Below are 6,000 nucleotides of genomic sequence, written 5' to 3' on the forward strand. Positions count from 1 at the left end.
TAGTCCGTACCTCAGTCAAACTTTACGTATGTTATTGATAGATCGACTAGTCTGTACCTCAGTCAATCGTTACTTATGCTATTGATGGATCTAGTCCGTACCTCACTCAAACCTTACATATGTTATTAATGGATCGACTAGTCCGTACCTCAGTCAAACGTTACGTATGTTATTGATAGATCGACGAGTCCGTACGTCGGTCAAACGTTACTTATGCTATTGAATTTCTTTATTGAAAACTAGATTGAAATGGATCTATCATTACGTGTACCGTATAAAGTTATGATCTTTGTGCTAATTACAAACGTGTAAACCGCAATGTAGCGATGTTCTAATACTTAGATGATACGCACATTCTCTACTATATTTGTTCCGAATGCCGAATTTACATCTTAGTGTGCGTTTGTTGCCCAGCTCGTGTATCCGTGAAAACAAACTCTGTTAACATTTATCTATAATGAGACACAGGAACAGTTACCTACAGAGAGAAATTTTTGTTAGTATTGTGCCACAGGTATACAAAACATAATCATCATGTACATTTCTCTAACTTGAAGTCCAGGCAACATACTTCTCGACTATAAAGGTAAGTGCTTAACCCAGTTTTTCTCAGGGTTGCAAAGGCTGCTTATTGGTCATCTTCATTTTTTTTTTCTGAGTCCCCCTGGAGCAAGAGGCATTTATCTATATTATATTCGTGGAAACAAATATAGGTTACCTTTTTGGTTAGGAATAAGTAAATGTTGTAATAAATTTCAACGCAGCTTTGTCATGATGCACGGTATAATTGTATAATTAAAACAACATTCCTATTTAAAGCTAACGTGTTTTGCATCGAAAGTACTGTCAAAATTCGTAATGTTCATAAACAGTCCCTTTAACAGATTGCTACTAACTATTGACCGCTGCGCGATGGTGTGTGTGTGTGTGTGTGTGTGTGTGTGTGTTTATCTAACTGCCTGGGGCAGGCATACATCCTGTTTTGTTGAAGTAGCTCTGACACCTTCATTACTGTCATTATATCACATTAAAATAGTCATAACTTCCCATTTTCGTCCTTGTGTCTGTATATACTGAGAATGTTTTTTCTTTCAATGGAACTGTTAGCCATGTTAAAGACTTAAACTGGTCTATGCAATGATATGTACATAATTAAGTAGGCGGATCTTTTTCTGCTCGGAAGCTCCATTAAGTAAGATTATCGAGGCTATCAATCCTGAGCTACTTCGGTTATTCAATTTGGAAAGTTCGTTGCCTGGTGCATATTACACGCGTTACTGTATATAATAAAGAGGTGAATATATAGGTAATTAATTTAACCTTTAATATCAAATATATCACGGGGTATTTGGTAGGATGTGAATTATATGTGACATGATCCCTCATACCCATGGTGCGCTGGTTATGTGTATATCCTGTATCGAGCAACAATAAAATAATATATGAAATTAATGGCTGGAATGACAGAGATCTGGGCAAATATATAAAACATATGTAACATATAACACTTTAATCAATTACTTAACAAAATGAAATTGAACGTGACGTTTGAATAATACACTTTCTTTTAGAAATATAATGAAAAAATTGTGCGAAATGCAATTAGCCGTTCTGTTATACAGTTAAAACAAATTTCATCATAGAAAGGAGTGACAGATCGAACCCAAATTGTCAGCATGTCAGCATAACCTGGTTGCAGCCGGTCCTTTCCATATTGCTGTGAAAGTTCAGTGTTTCCATATTTCTTTTCCTTCTCTTTCCCTCTCTTTTCCTTCTCTCTCTTTCTCTCTCTCTCTCTCTCTCTCTCTCTCTCTCTCTGCCTCTTCAAGTCCTCAGCTGTAACTTGGCTGTCTGCTATCGTTTCCTACTTCGTGATCCACAGGTATGGAGCTATTCTTTATTGTGCTTTCTCGAGACTCGCTCCTTTTTCATGAAGCCGAATATCATATCCGTGTCCCTCAATGTTATTTGGACAATTTTAGCGAGCAAAGTACTTTCTTCTGATCTAGAAGCCAGCTTCATCTAGGCAACACTCTCTCCCCCTCGATTAGATTATCTAACCAGGATTGACTTTGTTCCAACCGCCAAACTGTTAACACTCCAATCGAAGTTAGACTAATTTTCTCTCGTCCACCTTTATTAGTAACTATTCTGTAAAATATCATTTCACGCCACCTCTTTCAAATTGCCCAAGATTTCCCAAAATTTATCTCTGGCTTGTCTCCATTTTGTCATTTACTCTACTTGACCCTACGTTAACATATATGCTGGACAGTTGTCCTAGCGGGTCATAATTGAAATCCAATCACGCTTCCAAGCAATAGAGGTTAACCATCGAAAGCTGCAAATTTATGGCGCGCTTAGCCAATCTTAATGGTTACGCGTCGCGCTGACCACGATAGAATGTACTGTTAAAATATCTACAAACGTTTGCTCCATGTCATTCATATTGATTCGAAAATATTTCCTGCCTGGGAAGAATATGCTTTTGAAAACTCATTACTTTCACAATACACTTTCTTCGGTTGTAGGCAGCAAAGTATTTCATGTGTTCCAGTACCATCGCAATAGAATTATCCCAAGGTTCAAAGGAATATATAGCACTGGCGAATGTACATCCTTCCATAATATCCAAACTATTACCAGAAGATACTAATCCAACACTACAAGACATTGTTGGAAACAAGTAAAAAGAAAGAGATAATTATACGCTGGCAGAGGTTTGCTGTCAAATATGTGCACTGATAAAACTGGAATACGTTGCTAAGTAGTCTTCGTAAATGGGGTTTCTGAGCCAAACTTTATTTTGTATTAGGACGTCAGCATAATGTTTAAGCAAATACAAAAACTGGAAATCATCGTCGTCGAATAGAATTGGGTCGGCTCAGAAACAACCCCCTTAATTAAGTCTCTTGCGGTTTTTACATGAAATCGCAAGCAATTGTTTTTACTATTTACACAAAATTTTACTATCCCTATTTTTGACATTCACAGAAAATTTTCTGTAATAAATAATCTAAAAGAACTCCACCTTGCTATAGTCAACATCAGACGTTTTTTACCCTAACACAAATGTAATTATTAAATCAGAGCAGTATATTTTGTCATCCAAATTACGCAGACCAGATTTTATGATTACGTCAGTCTCAATTTTATGATGACCTGGTCATATTGCCATCTTTTCAACATAATCAGAAAATCAGTCTAGCCCAGCCTTATAAATATCGAATCCTATCACCTTATCTCTTACATTTCTTTTGATGACTTTGTTCGTTTTTTAACTTTATTATCAGCTAATTTAAAATAATACATTTTACTCTGTAATCCGACAAACCTGTCACTGTGAAATCCGCTGGGTTTGTTTTGTTGATCATCTGAAAAATCAAATAGTTCTCGGCTATCGTAAAATTCTTGATAAATATCACCAGATTCTATCTTGTACATTAGCGAGTCAGTGTCTGTAAATAACAGCTCAGCACCAGACTATTTAACCGTAACAGAATCGTAGTGGATCCAGTGCATTAACGTCTTTGATATCTCAAGCACTGCCACACCAATATAAACTGGTTTCTTCAACTTCAACTTTGTCTTTCTTTTATGAACGACTACCAGATTGTCATTAAATAGTTTCATACTAACAAAATCATCAGATGCATTAAGTTTATTACGACGTTCCATTTTATTGACAATCTCTATATCGACTCGCTTTCTGATATTTTCCATGGTCTTACCAAAGACGCCGTTGTTCATTATTTTTAAAAACTTTTTGTTTCTTATTCCGTTTATGCAACAACTGCTCGTCGGCTCGTCGGCTAGTATTAACGTTGATATAATCTTTCATCCAACATGATTGATTAAATTTTAGAACTCGATAAACTTTTATTTAGTATAAGACCATAATCAAGTGCCTGTCTCAGATTTTTATAATGTAAAATGTATCTACGTTTGTCAAGCAGATTAGGAACTAGTTTTCGAACAACATAATTGTTTGAGATAGATTTACCGTGCGAATAATTTCTTTGTTCATCAGATAAAACAAACTATAGTCGATCAGCATTGATTCTGGACGAAATGGATAATCATCATGTGCATCATGAAGCTCAACAGGATATTCAAGATCAACTTCAGCTAAATAACTAATGTCAGGATGCTCGCATTCGGCTGTGATGATTTTATCTGTTTCATCAAAACACTGTTTTTCACTGACTCATCTGAAACCACCACACGGCATAGAATCGGACATCGCATACTCATAAAGATTGTTGGCATCGAGATAGATTATACAACTTGATGGCGCCGTGTTATCATAGTCGGGCAGATATCTATTATTTGCCTTTGCATATTCATTTGCTATGACACTTATTCCGCTTCGGATTCCCCGCTCGATGTAACAGAACATAGATTGGTCTGCTACAGTTCTAGTTTTAATTTGTTATGTTTCAGTAATGCATCCCAGCTTTGTCCCGGTGCAGTATAGTACCAACCTGGGTCAAACCCGTAGATGTCAGCGCTGACTTCTCTGAAATTTTCGAATATAGCTGCGAGCAACAGCACATCTAAGATCAGATACAAGTCATGATAATCACCGACGTTCTTTACAGCCGATCGAATCCCATATCGATTTAACATAAGCAGTATCATCATCACTAACACTTTCAAGATTCAACTGAGAATAAAACTTATCTTTGTCAGGTAAACTTGTTTCGTCACATCTGCTCCAATCATCGAGATACTCATAAGGAAAGAATCTCCCCACCAACAACAAAGCGAAGACAATATCGAGGTAGCAAATATTATAAACAGCAGGTGGTTCGTAACAAAAGAAGAGTCTAGTTCCGCTTGTTTTTGATAGAGAAGATTTTATAATACCACCAGCAACATATTTTACTGATGCTGAACAAATGTCAAAACGTTTCGCTGCTGCTGAGATTGATGAAAACTATATTTCTTCACCTGTAATAGAGTTAGTTGCTATAACAGGTCTAAGATTTGTAAAGCTGCCATCATTTCCAGAATTACCTCGCCTGCTGTTTTCTTTCCAATGGACAAGATCAATGTTCTCGAGTCTATTATCAATCTTAATTATGTTACTGTGATCGATGGCTAAACCACTTTGATAGGCCCATGAAATACTTCATAAACAAGACGATGTGAGAGATACATAATTTGTTTAGTTTGTGTACCTCGTACTATTACCAGTAAATATCCACTATTAATGATACTTCCAATAACTTTTCTTTTTTAATATATCTCGTCTTGCTATGATAAGTTGGCGATATTATTATTAGCTACCTGATCATTCGCACGATGAACTCTCTTCCCCGCTGGAATCTCCTCACAGAACAGCGTATAAATCAAATCCATGGTAGCATCATTGTTTTGTGACCCGAGCTATATATGATCGATTTCTAATAACGGTATTATTTATAATACGATTTGCTACTGCTAACATTGCAGTTCCATCAGCATCAGCAGCTGGTACAGTAATTTTAAGAAAATTACAAGCTGCTATGAGCGAATCCCTTACTGCATCTTCGTTTTCAGCTGCAACTGATGCATCAATACTAATTCCAATAGGAAAATCTCTTACTATATTTACTTTCTCAGCAGCATCAGCTCCAGGACCTAATGCATTAAAATACGGAAACTTGCTTGAAACAGCTGCTCCAGTTTCAGTATCTTTTAACCACAGCATATTTGTTGCAACAGATCGTGAATAGTCATCGATGATAATAATTGTACTTGCTACTGGCAAATGCATAGAAATATATTCTACTGTTTGATTAGCTAGTTGATATCTTTGCGCTTTTAAACAAGCTCAAACCTTTATTCACGAGATTTATGTGTGTGCCAGTAGTAATATTACCAGGTGATGCTCCACCAGGTGGAGCTGCTCGGATTCTACCTCGAATTTCATGTACAGCCTTATGCAGCAGCAGAAACGCATCTTCATCGCGTTTGTGAAAGGTTCCTCTGCCCATTTTGTTAAGTGCGTTTGAA

This window comes from Sinohyriopsis cumingii, chromosome 4 (assembly GCF_028554795.1).
Source record: "Sinohyriopsis cumingii isolate HCF-2022 chromosome 4, ASM2855479v2, whole genome shotgun sequence".
Taxonomy (NCBI): Eukaryota; Metazoa; Mollusca; class Bivalvia; order Unionida; family Unionidae; genus Sinohyriopsis; species Sinohyriopsis cumingii.